The sequence below is a fragment of the Malurus melanocephalus genome, unplaced genomic scaffold (genome assembly GCF_030028575.1).
Source record: "Malurus melanocephalus ecotype Western Australia unplaced genomic scaffold, MMel_1.1 scaffold_29, whole genome shotgun sequence".
Lineage (NCBI taxonomy): Eukaryota > Metazoa > Chordata > Aves > Passeriformes > Maluridae > Malurus > Malurus melanocephalus.
In genome coordinates, this window is record NW_026623261.1 from 1535339 (window position 1) to 1552528 (window position 17190).

At 43.3% G+C, this 17190-nt stretch overlaps 1 protein-coding gene and 1 non-coding gene across 4 annotated transcripts in view; one reads left to right on the top strand and one right to left on the bottom strand.

The window, feature by feature from the left end:
• The window catches only part of NCOA7 (nuclear receptor coactivator 7), an 84396-nt gene extending 79923 nt beyond the window's left edge, over window positions 1-4473 (bottom strand). For 2 of the 3 annotated variants that reach the window (XM_057363611.1, XM_057363609.1), the window contains exon 1: window positions 4128-4473. The gene's annotated coding sequence lies outside the window, so the exon portion shown is untranslated. The remainder of the gene's footprint in view (window positions 1-4127) is intronic. The other variant, XM_057363610.1, reaches the window with a different exon arrangement.
• Window positions 4474-6738: 2265 nt separating this feature from the next.
• On the top strand, window positions 6739-6810 carry TRNAE-CUC (transfer RNA glutamic acid (anticodon CUC)). The gene has a single exon. It is a non-coding gene; the product is annotated as a tRNA-Glu (tRNA).
• The last annotated feature ends 10380 nt before the right edge of the window (window positions 6811-17190 follow it).

Genomic DNA, 17190 nt, shown 5'->3' on the forward strand with positions numbered 1-17190 from the left:
GCCCCGCCCGCCGGTCCCGCCTCCCCCTCGGCCCCGCCCGGCCGCCCTGGCCCCGCCGGGTCGCGGTGGCCCCGGGGCTGGGGGCGGTAGCCGCTCCTGGGCCGCTTGACGGGCATCAAGCCCTGTCCAGGGGGAAGRGGTCGGTCTGCAGGGCCAGAAATCCTACGAGTCATAAAGCCCAAGCGCCGGGGTCTGCCTCTGGAGGGGAGTTTTCTCAAGTGCGGTACTAAAAACAAAACAACCAGTTTAGAAATTGAGGTTAACCAAAACCTTTAGATCCGTGGGAAATTGAAAATCCTACAAAGGTCATCTGCTGTTTCTAAACTGCCCAGCAGTAGGGTTCTTCATCCAACCCCCATTAAACAACAACTGCTATATTTACCAGAAACTCCACTTCCTTGCCGGAGATAACTGTAGGTAACCCTTCCAAACRCTTGTGGCTAGCCTAAACAAGATCTAGCTTATTTCTTCCTGTGGTGAGTAATCAGCTGARAGACTGAAAGCTTAGGGGAAGACCTACAAAGACATTTTAACACCATTAAATTACGAATTCTGCCAAGACAGAAACTCAAGCCTGAAGATAGGCAGATACCTGCATAAATGAAAAGGTGACACGAAGTTAACACATATTTTATAGAGATTCTAAAAGAGCGTCAAAATAACAAATGGCACACAGATGTCTCAAGAGTAATTTTTTTACTAGTCACAATATTACAAATCCAACGAATTTTAAGTAAGAAATATTTGTCAGAAATTTTTTAATTTAACAACTGCTTAAAGATTMATTTCAAAAACGTGTCATTTTCAGGACCAAATGCATCTCCAGTACAGACACAGAGCCATCTCCCACAGTTGGCATTATCCTGCTTGTAGGATAATGCCAACTTGCTACTTGCTTGATATGCTTGCTACCGCTCAGTGTCACTACTGGAACAACTGTCTCAACTCCTTCACTAAATTTGCTGCTGCACTTTAAGCTAAAATTGAAGTTTCCATCTGATTTCTTTTTATTTTAACAGAAATAGTTAATTTTACAAGAGACAGATTTTCTTTAAAATGTAGTCTGCTGCTTAGAGGATACGTTTTGAGAGCATACTGCAATTACTACATCTTATTACCCAGCAAAAGACGGACAAAGCCAAGGTTGCATTGGTTAAAATCTCAAAAACWTCACTGGCACAAGGGTTATCTACYACCACACAGAAGAAAGGGGCTCTGSTCTCAGTTRCTYCTCCAGCAGTGCTTAGATAATAAAACTGGGGGAAAAAAAGAGGAAGRAGAATAGTAGTACTGTTTACCCAAGCTCTTTTTGCCAAATTGCAGAAGCTATGAAGCCCTATCCATCAAAGTGGTGGAAACCCTATTTATCTCTTAGCTGCACTTGCACAACAATGACAGTGGCTAATGCYTTATTTTAGCTCCAGAAAAAGCTAWCCCTGTCCTAATGTACYATTCTGCTATCCATCTTCATTCCAAGCACAGTCACCTCTCTTGTAGAGTGTAGAAAGCTCTATGAAGACAACGCACAGATTCCATACAGCAGACAAAAAAACTACACATTTCTATAGTATTTGTGTTGCCCAAGCATATAAAATACATATTCTAGACTGCTGGCATGGGGAATAAATCGCTCAGATTCCTGTCAGAGCTGCAGGATAAGCAGGCGAAGACTGAAACAGAGGCATCATACAAGTTCTGGTTATGGCACTGTTTATTGGTTTACTGCCTGTGGCTCAACATACAGACTTCATGTCATTAGAAGAACCTGTGTGAGTGGAATGTCATACACCCTTTTAATTTACTGAATCTGAAAGCACTAAATAATGCCTGCCCTTCTGTTGCAACTTTTAACATGAAATAGGTAGATGACAGGTAGATTAGACATACACACACACCACCTTAGAAATAAAATTTCATTTTAGTCTCTCTCTAGGATAGAGGATAGCAGACAGTCTGAATGGTTTGCCCTTTCCCATGTTTCCAGGCTGTATGTTCCTTGCCAATCCATCTGAATACAAATGCTCTGACATAATTTGATTCATTGTCTTTGGGGTATCAATGCTTAGAATATCTTTACCTGAGAAAATCTTAAATTCATGTCGCTTGTTGATTTCAGGATTGAGCAAATTTGTTTCATCACTGTTTACATTGTTTTGATGAATATAAAATGGAAGTTKGCTATTTTCATCACTTCCAAATTGTGAATTTTTACCATAGAAAAAGAATTCGTATATATAACCAACCACACACGGAAGATAGAACAGATTTGGGATACTAAAATACCACATTTGAATGGGTTTTGATCTTCTACTTCAAAGTACATTAACAGAGTTGTATACATTCAAGAGAAAAAAYTGCTAGAGGTACAGTATGTTTCCGGCCTGCATTCAGATCAGCTTAGGTTAACAGCAGAAAAAATACTGTATTGCTCATTTTGTTTCTTTTTTTTTTACATATGTAATTGCTAGCTCACAGCTCATTTATTTAAGAAAAGCAACCTGCCATAAAAAATTACACTGACAACCTTGACTACTATAAAAGTCCAGTTTTGAAAAAAYATAAAAATAAAGGTGACACAAATCTTTCTCTTCTATTGTTAGTCCTTCTGTTTTTGCCCATTACTCCTACCATTATTCACCATGAAGTAGTCACAAAATAGGTTTCATACAGACAGACTTTTATGCATAYATAATTGAGGCTCTGCTTGATCCTACTGCACTGAGGGCTATTCTTAGCCTGGTTTCTTCAGTTTATGTAATGATGAATTTTCAGAGTGTCCCCAATTCACCCTTTAACTTTAAATTGATTGTCTAGATATAACTCAATTTGACAGAGGTATTGAAATTCTCCACAAGTTTTATAAAAATGAGAAAGAGACCATAGCTTGAAACTTTAAGAAAGTCTCCCCTAATAACTGATTCTGTGCACCCATTTGCTCTGTCTAGAAGAGCAAATCAGAAGTTGCTTCCAAAATGCTCAGCAGGAAAGAGACTATAAAAAAAAATTGAATTTGCTGATACGAGATGACAAAAAGGTCCTATTTGTTTCAGTTCAGGTAGCTTAATGGTCACTGCATGAAGCAGTGCCACACCTCACTGCCACACTTCACCCCAAACCCCAGAATCAAATGTTTTAACGTGGGCTGAATGGGAAAAAAAGCTGGCCCAGGTTTTTCTAAGTCAAATGGCAGTGCCMGGGAAAGAACAGAAGGTGAAGAAAAGGAATACAAGAACCTGTGAAAGTATGTATAAAATATTGCTGATTCCTCCCCTCATTGTTCTTCAGGACCATTAACCCAGTCCCCTGGCGCTGCCCGTGCCCCTGTGGCGCTCCCTTGCGCCGTGTGCTCCACACTGCAGGCACAGGGAGCCCGTCCGCCCAGCCTGGAATGTGCTCCTGGAGCTGCGAGTACCACCGCCGCTACAGCGTTTGGACAACGCCTTTTCAGGTTKTCCTCACGTTATTTCCATCTAAACACTACTGCGGTATAAACAGATACAAAAGTACAAACTGAAATAGTATTTTTCCCCCGGAAAATCATTATAATCTAACAGTTAGTCCATCACTCTGACCATACATGYAAATTAAACATAAAATAGCAAAAGACTGTGTGTCATCTCTTCCTTCCCTCTTCTTTCCACTTCCTTGAAACTGGGATGATGTCTATTTCAAGTCGGGCTAGCTTACAGAAGAAAAATCTGATATCAAGACTTGCCACATGAAACACAGTTGAGGAAAGGGAGGACTGGTAAATGCAGCTTCTGTGCAGATAAAGGGTTTTCACTAGAATTGAAGCATGTACCCTGGGTACTAAAGACAATTTGTACTTACCGTTATATAGTAGAAACATACTCAAATTATACACTTTCCATAAATTAGCACATCACTTTGATGTTATTCTTACTCATTTTTGCATAGTAAGCCTACTGTCACACATCAATCAGCATTTCAAATTAAAGAAATAATAATATGTAATGYATTCACATGGAACAGACAAGTTAATTGCATGCTGCTGTACAGCTTGCATTTAAAGTAATCAGCCTGATTTTTCAGGTTCCAAAATTCAGCTTTACCTACCAAACTCTGACAGCTGTGCTACAGTACCTGTAACACTGAATGCTACTCACTCGAATTTACAGGCACACCAGCATTAAGTGCAAAGAAAATCGGCCTCTGACATCCTTTCCTGATACATTTGGGAAGATCATTCTTCWCCAGCTACCATCTCAGGGCTGCAGRCACAGGCACTGGCTGCTTCTGTGCTGGCAGGAGACTGAATCGCTGACAATTTCACCGATGGATTTCTCTATCAGATACAAGAAGCCAGAGAAGAGGCACAATCTTTTGTCAATGCACATGACATGTACAGAAAAGAAAGCCATTTCTAAAAATAAATAGGCAGCATATGACTCTCAGCACTATTTTCCTGATGGTCTAGTGGTCAACTCTCACCCTCGAGGTTAACATCACGGAAAACATTTCTTATTTTAGTAAGTTTCTCTAGTACATACCTTAGTTTTCAGGGCTCCTGTGGCTGCAATCAACAACACTTTCACTGCTCAAGATAGATTTAGTAAGATACACTACTCATTTGGAAAGTGATTTGCTAACATCTGTTCCTACTTCTAACAATTTCCTAAGGCATGGACAAAACACATATGCGCACCCTGCCATCAGCCATAAGATCACATCTTTCATAGACTCGGATACATTTCTGAAATTGTCAGGGGGAGAATTTTGTCTCTATCACTCAGGAAGCTTAAGAATCAAGGGGTTCAGCCCTGCCTTCCTCTATGGTGTCACATAACAGACACTCTGAGAGTGGGAATAACCATTCTGTAACTTGCATCTCCAACCCCGCAAATGCAGCTGCTGTGGACCTACCCTAGTTCTAACCTCCAATGCTACTAACAGCACAGCCACAGAACTCAGTACCCCTGGCAAAACCCACCAGAGAAGCACCCASGGTGGAGAATCCTATACTTTCAAACACAACACTGTGGACCTAGTGGARTATACAAATACTTAAGGCTAGCTCAGTGTCTGCAGTATAACCAGCTCAAAATTTGGCTGGTGTTCCTTGCAGGTTTCATCCTGGAGGAAACTAGACCCCACTTCTCCTTTCTCCCCAACAATGGGCACAGATTACCTGCTGGGACAGTGGACATCTTTTACCTAAGTACACCCACCTCTTTGCAGTGGCCTCAGGCCACAGTGATATCTCAGCCTCCAGCCCTCCACAGCTTTGGCTCCTCAAACCCTGAAATGCCTTGGTCTTACCAAAGGRGATGCTGTTGATCCTACACATGTGAAAAGCTGTTCTTGCATATATAAGACATTAGATGGTATCTAAGAGGGCCTSATTTTAACCTCATATTTTGTTATCTTCCTCCCTGCACAGTAAAAYTGCTGAATTCGGACCAAATAAAGCTCCATCACAATCAAGACACACCTTTTGTTCGAGACTGCTACGGTGAATTGTTTGTGATTAAATGAACCATTGGCTGAACAGGGATGCTGATGAGATGGAAAACAAACATATTCAACCTCCTTCGTTCCTCCCAGAAGAAAGTGATCCCCTGAAGTTTGTTTTCAGACTCTAAAGCTTTTAAAGATCAGCTAATGCATATTTGCACAGTCCAGAAGCACACAGTCTGAAGCTTATCTATCAACACAGAAACGTTTTTGCATTTTAGAGGCAGAGGGCTTGAGAACTAGAGAAATTTGCTTTTGTAGAGCCAACCCTCCYGAATCGTTGGACACTGCCTAAATAGGGAATACTATTTGCACAGCTCCCAGATCTACTATGCTCATGAAAACAACACGCCAGAGGAAAAAGCATTCATACAGAGGTCATCTGCAGCGCTGGCCGTTTCCATCCTGCCTACACAAGCCTCACCAAAAAAAGCAAGGTCACAGATTAACATCTGTCGTGTGAGGAGGCCGCGCCAGCGCAAGGCAAGCGAACCTCCAACCTCCATCCCCTCTGTGGAGCCACTGGCGGCCACCAGAGCCCGGCCTTGGGCCCGGCTGTCCCCCGCAGGCCCAGCTCCGGAACCCGCAGCAGCCGCGTTTCCACAGCCTGCCCCCGCAGAGACCCAGCCGGGCCGAGGGAAACGCCGCGTTCCTGCCCTCCCGGCGGCCCGTTCCATCCTGCCGGCACGGATGTGCACTGCAGAGCCTCGGCTGCCGAAACCCCGCCTGCAGCCGTGACAGTGTGACCCCGTGAAGAGACCATGGTGTCACCAACAGCGTGCAAAGGCGATATGAAATGAGAAAACAACAGCGCGGACCCCGCGCCTGCGGGAGGCGGCGGGAAGGGAGCCGGCGGAAGGAGAAGGAGAGTTCCGGCGCCTTCCTCCGAGCCCCCCGCCCCTGCCGCGGCCCCGCGCAGCTCTTGCCTGTGGAGCTGTGTGAGCCAGCCCCGCTCTCGCTGCAGCACCGCCCGGCTGGCCGCTCCTTCCCGCCCGAGGCTCCGTCCCGCCCGGGCCCCCTCCACCATCCCGCCTCCCGCCCACCGGCTTCGCCTGGGACGCCTTTTCTCCCCCCACCCCGCCGCCGCTACTCTCTTCCGTGCGGTGGAATAGAACGTCCCTCTCTACACGTTGCTGCTTCCAGGATTTTGTATTGCCCGGAAAATGGGAACACATGGAGAAAATAGCAGCACAACGCGACAAAAGACAGGATATTATTGTGTTATTGCTTCTTTAACGAGGAACGGAATCACAACTGCAGAGCTCCCTGGTGGTCTAGTGGTTAGGATTCGGCGCTCTCACCGCCGCGGCCCGGGTTCGATTCCCGGTCAGGGAAAGTTCCTTTTCTCTCTCTATTGCCCCTCTCTCTCTCTCGGTCCTTCTCTCTACTTGTCTCCCCCTCTCTCTTTTGTTTTGGGTTTATTTTCGGCTCTCTACTTCTAGCTTTTACAGTTCCGGGCCCGTCGGCTGGCTGCTGTGGAAGTCAGAGACATGGGAGTTTTAAGACACACTTGATGGTTTGGAGGAACCGTGCATGAAGGCAGTGTGAAAAGTCTCAGTGCCCTGTGCTGRAGGACAGGGGAAGCCTGGCCAGGTGTAGCATCTGCCTGGAAATCTTCCCTTCACCTTCACAAACTGCCTATAGACTCCCCATGCCCACCCAGAAGGATTCTAGGAGTCAGCAGAGGCTTGCCTAGAGGGCCACAAGACATTAGTACTGTCACAAATCTTTGAACTGTGGCAGCAGGGACCTAGTAGGGCCTGGAACATCTCTCTTTTGAGGAAATGATGAGGAAACTGCACCTGTTCAGCCTTGAATGAGACAGCAGAAGGGGCCCTCATCAATGTCTACAAGTATCCTATTGACCCCACAAGGCGTGTCAATAGGATAGAGCCAAGCAATGGACAAGAGGCAATGGGCAGAAATTGATGCACAGGAAGTTCCACCTAAATATAAGGAAGAACTTCTTCATTGTGTGGGTGACCAGGTTGGAAGAGGTCGCCCAGAGAGGTSGTGGAGTCTCCCTCACTGGAGATATTCAAGAGCTGCCTGGACACAATACYGTGCCATATGCTCTAGGAAAGCCCTGCTTGAGCAGGGAGGTTGGTGCAAATGACCCACTATGGTCTGTTCCAACTTCACCCATTCTGTGATYCTGTGTCCCACTTAGCTGCCACTGGTGTGCAAGTGCCTCTCTGACCGAGTGCTGTTTCCACACAGAAAAGGTGGGAAGGCTTTATCCCCTGSTCCCCTGTCCTGGCAGACAGGTGACTGCAACTCTCTGTGGTGCTTGCTCAGCAGAGCAGCAGACTGTCTTGTGTGCGGTGTACTTGCACTGCCGCCACCTTGCAGGGCATATGGTTGGGAGGCGCAGGAGAGATACCAGATATTCCTCTGGAAGTGGTAAGAAGTAACCAAAGAGGACAAAGGATTTTTAATGACTCCCTGCAATTAGAACCTGTCTCCATCCTTCCTGCTGTGAAGCCCTCACAACACCTTGGAATTGCTAAAGTTGGAAAAGACCTTTTAAGATCATCATGTCCAACCATCAACTGCTGCCTTGTTCACCATGGAACTGTGACCTCAAGCGCCAAAGCCATACACTTTTTGAACACTTCCAGGAGTTGTGAATCTACTGCTTCTCTGAGCAGTCTGTTCCAATGGTTTACAACCATTTTAATGAAAAAAAAAATCCAAATATATAATCTAAACTCACTCTGATGCAACTTAAGGCCACTTCTTTCACAGCTCCTAAAAATGGTTGCTCCACCAGGTGGCGAGGCAAGAGGTGATGAGAACAGGGTAAAGCTTGTCCCAGTGGGGCAACAGTAGGTGCCTCCCCTCCTCCTCCCAGAGCTCACAGCAGTGCACATCAGCTGCATATCCCAGCATCGGAATCCAGGGCTCCAGCGAGACCTGCTCTTCTTCACCTGTAGCTCCCCATTCCCACACTTGCCCATGATTTGTAGGGTGAGAGGGCGGTAGGAGGACCACGTTGGAAAAGTGCCTGCCTGTGGTGGGCTCACACTGCCTTGTTACCAGATGCCCACCCAGCCATTCTCTCACCCCCCTCCTCAGAAGGACAGGGGGAGAAAATAAGATGAAAAACTTGCTTGTTTAGTGAAGGAAAAGGAGTCTAATGAAAGAGACCAAAGGTCCAATATATGCAGCAGTTGCTTGGAAGAAAAATATCTTAAAAAATAATCCCTACTCCTGCTCTTCTCTTAGGTTTTATTGCTGAGCACAGTGGTCATATGGTAAGGAATATCCCCTTTGCTCAGGCTGCATCATCTGTCCTGGCTATGTCCCTGCCCAAACTCTCCCCCACTTCCCCCTAGCCTCCTGGCCTCGGGAGGGAGGAAGGAGTGTTGGAGGCAGTCTTGAAGCTGTGGGAACACTGCTCAGCAGGGGCCAAAACACCGGYGTGTTATCAACACCCTTCTAGCTACAGACAGAAAGCACAGCACTGCGAGGGCTGCTGTGGGGACAATTAACAGCATCCCAGCGGGACCCAGTATACTGCTGCAGGTAAACCAGGAAATACTGATAATAAATTAATATTATTGTTAGCTTACACAGACTGCAGACCAGAGGCTAGCACACCTGGGATTAGCAGGGATTCTTCCTGCTGCCAGGAGCAAGTCACAGCCCCTGCATCGCCCATATAACTCCTTGTTACTGATAGTCCACACTTTACGAGTAAATACTTTGGTGTGATGTGAAAGCACCACTGGAAATAACGGCCTCCCTCCACTCCAGATAGGAGTGTCTCATGAGAAAGGTCCTCCACTCAATTTTTTATGAGAAAGAAGCTTCAAGGAGGTGCGAAGGGATGGGATCACCTTTGCTTTGAGGCAGAAAGAAAACCGTCAAAAGGGCTGTTTTCACCCTTTGGATATGAAGAAAAGGTGCCAAATTATAGTTAAACACYAGGTCCACAGTTGTCACCTAMKGAATTMTTCATTCCTGTAGCTGGAGGCTGTTAAGAGTGGGCTGGGCAARTCATCAAGTCTCTCAGAATGGGCAAGGGTAATACCTCAGTGGATCTCCTGAAAGTCACAATTACATTATTTCATCCTGYGTTTTCCTATATAATTAAGAGTTTACTTATTAATTAGAGCTGTGTAGGGGTCTGAGATTCTTCTCTCCCTCTTTGATCTCAGTGAAATGCCTTACTAAATTGGCAGAAGAAGTTGCTGCTTTCTACATCAGAAAATGATGGGCAATTTTAGAAGCAGCTAAAATGAATTTCAGGTGTTGACTACCTTCCCAGAAAAGGCATATGTACGGTTTTGCAGAAGAGGAGCAAAAGAAGCAAGTCCTTTTGCTTTAATCACTTTCCAGTGGGACATTTGCACACTCTTAGCACTGTAAATCCAGTTTTAGAGTCGTCTGAGAAAGGATATTCATACATAAGATTTTAGAAGCACTAAGAAACCCTGAAAATAGCTCTTGCACACAAAGAAAGAGTAGTTTACAATATTTTGTTAGGAAAGCAGCATAATMTCTGAAGAAGTTATCTAATGGCCTTCCAAATCCCTTTTCAGTCCCATGCCAGACCTGAAACTTGCCCTTGTATGGACAGCAAATATCCATCCAGCAAGGAATAGGCACCAGTCCTCTGTCTGGTGTCCTTCCACTTCAGATCCCTCTGTGATTAAAAGTATCCTGGTCTGTGTTGAAGAGTGTTACAGCAGTTTCTGATTGCCTGTTCCTGGACCTTAGTGATAGAGGGAAGGAATTGGGTACTTGTTTTTAACAGGTAGAAGAACCGTCCTTCATGGAGCTTTGTTGATACTTTTGTTTTAGATGAAGAGTAATTAATGATGTTGGCATGCTGAAGCCCTAGAAAAGGTGGGCTATTTTACAAAGGACTGGCAGTGCAATCAAAATCACATCACAAAAGTRATCTGGCTAAAGCAGAGGTATTTCAAACAAATATAAGATTATTCACAACACATTTTCAAAGTGTAGCTGAATTCACTTCTGTGGTAGATTTTGAGATACTGGCTCACAAGTATTTTTACTTTCACTTCTGTTCTTCCTTAAAAAATGTGACTGAGTGCTTTCCTTCTCACAGCAAAGGTTTATGGGATTGAACTGCCGAAGAAATAAGAATGATAGGGAAGACAATACCTTAACTGTAGATAGAGTTAAACCAGCAGCTGAATCAACTTTTCTTTCTTGTTACATCCTTTAAGTTATAGCCCTGCATTAGTTCTACTTTGCAAGTTTTTCCAATCTTTTATGAAGTATCTTGGCTGTGAGTGAACATAAATTTTTGCATGACTTTTATGGCTAGCAATTCTTCAGAAAATTAARTATCCAATATTTTTCACTTTTCTACTTGCTTTCATATTTCACTTTTGTCTGAAGGGTATACAGTCATGCAGATATTAGATTTATTCTGTTCCCAGGACATTCTCATGGCCGCTTATCGCCTTATTTTTTGGTTTATTGTGGACATAAACAAGTACAACTCCGTGGTATCCTCTACAAGGCAACGAGCCTTTTCCMATGGAAAAAAAACATTGTTGGAAGACGCCACGAGGTGGCATCCCGGTCCTGTGTCTGCCGCCACCCGCCCGCGGTTCCCAGAGCAGCCYCTCTGGAGGTTTCAGATTCAATTCCGTAGGTTAACGTTGTGCCCGTTCCATTCCAGTGAGCTGTAGGGTAATGAAGGATTTKTATTTGCTGATACAGCCGACTTCATGTACAAATGAAGCTTTGRATAAGGCAAATAATTGCTTAGCTTCTGGGTCCAGTGCTGTACACGGAAACTTTACAATCTGTCTTTAAACAGTCTTAATATAACATTAAAAAAATTATAAAGAAAAAAAACAAGAAAAGTCACAAAGAATTATCAAGAGTATGACTCGGGCTCTATCACCTCATCCTATCTGTGTTGTCAATATAATGACGAACACATACCATGACCAGAGTGACGAAGAACCRCGTCCCTGAACATGTTCACCGTCACAGCCTCTCTGTTAGGGGTCAGCAGCGCCTCTGCTTTTCACATGCAGGTTTTGAACTGAAGGTCGTGCAGAAAGTTTGTGCCAAGGTGAAGAAGGGAACCAGAATTTCTGYATCCCAGGTCAGCATCCTCTGCCCAAGGACACAAGATAAGGTCTGGGTTCATTCCCTTCTGCATGGATTCACAAGGCTGGTGAGCAATGGGAGCAGTCTGTGCTATGACATTAGTGCTGTCACCATGGCAGTGAAAGGACACAAACAAGGCGWAGTGTTTATTAAACTGGTGGGGTGGAAGGAAAAACAACCTAAAGGATGCTTTCAGGCACACAGTCCTTTTTCAAGATTCCCCCCTGCCCCCCATTCTATTATCTATCCCAATATTTGCTCCATARAACATTGCTGTCTTAAATATAACTGTAAATCTCTTCCCTAGCTACAGATTCACCATGAAAAGCCTTCTGGACAATAAGAAAAGAAAACAACAAAAAAAAAAACCAAAAACAACCTCACTTCACATTCTACTTGGATTGTCCCTTGAGAGCTATAGTTGGAAAATTTACTCTGAATTAAGTTTTAGGAGAAGTTATCTTATGCAAAGCAAGACAGTTTACTTAAGCTAATGTTAATGAAAGTCCAATGCAGATTTAATTACCACTCACAGATCTAGATAATACTACCCATGGACCATTTTCCAGCRAGTCCTTTTACAGGAGCAATTGCCATGTCTTATTAAGGAGTACTCTGATCATGAAATTATGAAAGCTCTGATCCTTTTAAAAGYCTGAACTTTTGCATGCTGCAAATCTGCTTACTAGATCCTTTTTATACTGCCTTGTGGCTACAGTCAATCATTACCTTCTGCCTTTCCGTGCTTTGTTTCCCATGTGCTCTTTTGATGAATCCCATTTTAGTAAACTATATTGACAACGTTATTATGCTGTGCCTAATTTTTKTCTTGCTAGCAGGAAAACAGAGCTGGGAGGTGCCAGTTTTCCCCAAAAGCAGGAAAATAATAACAGACTATAAATTGGTATTACAACACACGCTCTGACTGGTGCTGCTGTCTGCTGCATGCAACAGGGAATAGCAGTGATTCAGACAAGGACAAAGCATCTGGGCTGATGGAGGGTGGCCACAGCAGGGTGCCATCCTGGCTGTGCACCCAAATTTGCCCCACGTCCTTTGCAAGGGATTTTTAACAGAAATTATAACCCTGTATTCCATAAATGGCATAATTGGTATTGTGTAAGCTGCAGTTGTGTACAAGAGATCCGGCAAAATAAATGAAAAAGGAGACTACCTGCCTAATTCTATCAGGATGAAGTATTGCAGTTTGTTCATTCTCTACCCCAAGCCAGGCAGTAAGCCTCAGTTTCAGATTTGTTTGGGCAGTGGCCTTGTGTCAATAAAAATGGAGTCTCTTGCTGGAGCCTGCAAGGGCTTTCATCCCTGCTGTGTGCTCATCACTGCACTGTGCTCATCCCCCCTTAAGCAGCCAGGCTGRAGCTGTGTGTCAAACACATGAGAAGACAAATATGAACCCCTAATTTCCCATCACCTCCTGCTGACTCCCCTGCCTGCTACAAGGCTCTCAGGGAGCCTCTGTGTACTTGCCAAACCCAGTTCTGAMGTGCTCACTCTTGTGTTTACTATCATGATTCCCCCAAGTGTGTCTTTGGCTGGTGGTTCCGCTGTGGGTGCAGGCAAAATCCAGGTCTTCTAAGGACACCTGAAAGACAGGTATCTTAAAATTTCTTGTACCTACTGTTTATTAGTTTGCTGATCCTCCTTGAAGAGTAAAAAGCCAAATKAATAAACATAATTTGGTAAATTCTGCTTTTCTTCTGGTCATACATTCAAAGAGGAGTTTTCTTCTTTGTCATCCATTATGCCATCAGCAATTTGCCCCCCTCACTAGAATCCGGGSTCCAAGAGAGCTACTGTCTTCTATTAACCAAAGACTTAGAGTGAGGGCTAGAAACTTGAGTTAAGAGTGCTCACAAGATGATGATGAGTTAGGAGCTAATCTTTCCCCTGGGGTCTGAGGTCTAATTAGACAAGATCCAGGACAAGAATTAATTAACATTATTCCCACTTAACAGGTGAGTAGCCATAAAGTGAACTAACAAACAAGTTGTATTTCTGATGTATTTAAACACTGAAAAGTAGCTTGACACCTAATACTTATAAAACTCAGACAAAAATGCATCCTTTAAAGTTTTGGTCCTGCAGGGGGCTGAAAAGCATAAATAATTTTGTTTATACAAATAATCACACTGAAGAGGAATAGTTCCTCTCTTTCCCTTGAAAGTACATCCTTAGTTGCTTCACAGGACAAGTTCTRTTAGTGATGAACTGTAACACGGATTTTGAAAAGCAACAGAGAACCTGCTCTCTATAGCTGAAAAAGTGACACATGTAAACAATAGATAAAAAATATCTTTAATATGCCTAGCTCTTCCTCATTTAAAAGGTTATATGCAGGAGAAAACCAGCTTTATTTCCCTTTTTTTTTTTTTTTCCTCCAGTTTGAACCACAGGCACAGAAATACCCCACTGCAAAAGCTGGGCATAGGGGTAGGCAGGTTTTACATATTTATATTGAATTATTACTTCTCTTTTGTTTTGTTGGTGGCTACTGCTATTGGGCATCCTTGAGTTTTGACGGTCACATCAAAGGAGCGGCTCTGGCGTGAGAACCGGTCAAAGTGAGCCAGATAATTAATGGATTTATTACTGAGGTCGGTTCCCATGATTGTCGGTGGGCAGCAGCCACCGCTGTGTCGTAATCCTCATTCTCTTGGTAAGGCACATACTGCCTTAAAAAGGTTTAATGATCCAATAGTGATTTACTAATGGGAATCTTTCTTGTCGGTTTAGCAGGCCTTGGAGGAGGACAGGGTGGCACATGAAGGTCAGTTTTCAGCAGTATCAAGAAATGGTTTTATTTGTTTTGTTTTGAGATTCCTGTTTGGAGCATTTTTATTCACTAACTGCAATAATAAATTGAAGGGTCAAAGTCATTGTAGCTGGGCAGGTATCGGATTCTTGATAACATGAGGAGGGAAGGAAACAGACATTGGTCACAGTAGATTGTGGCTGAAGGTCTGAGATAATCATCAGAAAACATTCACTTTGGCTTTTACGATCAACAMAATGAAAAAGTGTGGTAAGAGGGACTGAAACTGCCTGATGAAACCTCAGGCTGGCAGCTGGTCCTTTCCACCAGCCCCTGCGGCAATRGCTGCCTGGCAAGGACCTTCCACTAAGATTGCATCCCCTTTCTGTTGGGAAAGGAGGGAGGGGGACAATCAGAAAGACTGCGGCCCAAAAAGAGGGCAGGGGAAGGAAAAGGAGAGGAAGCAGCTTTGCCAGCCAAAGGGAAGGAGATGCTCTCGGTGCCCAAAGAGCCAGGGCCCCCACCGCCACTCCCCCTTGCCACTCTGGTGCCTCTTCAGAAAAACAAACCCCAGAAAAGCCAAGAAAAATAAACTTCCTTCTCCACCACCAAAATACATTTAGAAAGCAACAGAGGGAGAGGGGGTGGGGAGAAAAACAATGTTACTTTATTTTGGGGCTTGTGTATTAAAGCCGAGGGTTGTGCTGGCAAGTGACATTAAAAGCTATGTGAACAATCCACACAGAAAAGACCTCAACCTGTTAATCAAGTTGTGAAAGTATGTCTTAAATGTATAGCTTTTGTTTTAAACTTCTCAAGGGAGACAGTCCTTTTTCTAAAGAAAATTAAAATTACTTGTCTCTCTGAGATATGAAAKAATAAAACAGCATTTTGAGTTAAATCAAGAGTAAGGGGAGAAAAAAGTGTAGGCCTTTAAGAAACTACAATTTTGTCTCCTTAGGTTTATGTATTGTCTTGTAATAATTTATTAGATTTTCACTTACCACACAGTAATATCTGTGGGTATTCTTTACAGGTAAAACACTTTCCTTTAGATCTTCCATTGTGATCCTGTTTCCTTGAATGTATGCAGAGATCTTGCAGTTCACATAGGCAGCGTTCAAAATCTCCAGCAACCGCAATTTCAGTGTTGCATCAAGGTATTTTTTCATCCTGAAGACTTTCTTTTGTAGAAGAGAAAAATCCTGGAAATTAACTGGGTGGAAAGCAAAATTAAGTCAATAATTAAGTCCTCCTCAGGAGGACTTTCCTGTAGACTGTTCAGATAAACATTGTCTAAAATATTTAAGCTTTGCATTAATTCTGTATTGACAGTTGTATCTGTAAAAAAGAAGTCTGCCTCTTTAGACCTTGCAAGTAATTCAACCAGACATATTTCATTTTATTTCCCATAATCTCTTCCTTTTGCTTTTGATATYTGAATATCTAGGGTATGACACTAATTCATGTGTCCCAGCTTTACWTTGCCACCATGAATGCAGAAAAATATCCCTTTAAAAATAAATTATATTGACATCATCTTACAGTCACCCCCACTGCTGAAGTCAGAGCATTGAGAACTCTTGAAATTAGTGTAAATTGAGGTATTGACTGGTTTGACTTGTCACCTAGTTTTACAGGATTGATAGATGGTAACCTATTATYACCAGGTGATTTTGATATTATTCTGTTGTTTTTTGTTTTTTTTTCTGGTGAGGAGTCTGATTCCTTGAAAAAATTAGATCATGTGTGAAAATATTATTAAGCTTCAAATTCTATCTCTCCAATGATGATACAAGTWAGGGAGAAATTCAGTTGCCTGGCCATACACATTTCATGCCACTAAAGCAACTTGGATTCCCCAGGCATCCACACAGGACTGGCATGGGTGACACAGGACACAAGGGAAACCTGTCCCCTCCAAAATGATAGCTGGAGTCCAGCTTAGCACATGGCAAATATTTAGGCAGTTGRATGATGACCAAGTGATTGTGTTTGCACATTCAGAGCACTTTACAACTTCCAGTAGTAGCAATTACCAGGATAAAAAAACAAATCAAAACCAAAACTAACCATACCCCCACACCTTCTCCCAAAAAGAAAATCCTGCGCATTTTATGGAAATTATCTGTCAATTATCTGTCAAAATTTTCTTTCATTTATAAATTAGGAAAGGTTTGGTTTACCCTTGAGTGGAAATCTCAGCATTTCTGACACCTGCCGGGTGCTCCTCTGCTTACCATTTCTGGTTATGATCAGATGTGTTGCTGCCCTCATCCCTTTGAGACTTTTACACATTTGTTTCCAAGTATTTGCTGTGTAAAATGATGAAGCAGAGAAACAGAGCACGAGTAAAAGGTTGAGTGTTGAGTAAAATTWGCTCAGGCTCATGCAATGGCCTCACACAAATGAGGCCTGGATATATGTAGCTTGCAAACAAAGCTATATCAATTCCTTCATCTTTTCTAGAAGCTGAACAAAACTACCAGTTCAATCACTCAGATCCTTAGTCGTATGATCTCAGGCTATCTGTGCCTAGAGAAGCAGATGACAAATGAGACTGGCAACTACAGAGCTGGTAACAGGCCACTTCACGTGTCTAGTAGTATTTTCTGATGTATCTTCTAAGTAAAAGGTGCTTGTGACCATTTCCTATTGCAAAGAAAAAATTCCTCATTTAAAATAGCCCTCAGAATTTGCCAAAATCCATGTCCCAGGCTTATCTCATGACATCCTGATTGAAGTGTTGTCTTTCAAAATAGCTGCAAACATTTTGAAGGTTTACACTAAGGAGGCAAACTGCATGAACTGGCACCTCCTGGCAGTTTTTCAGGCAGATG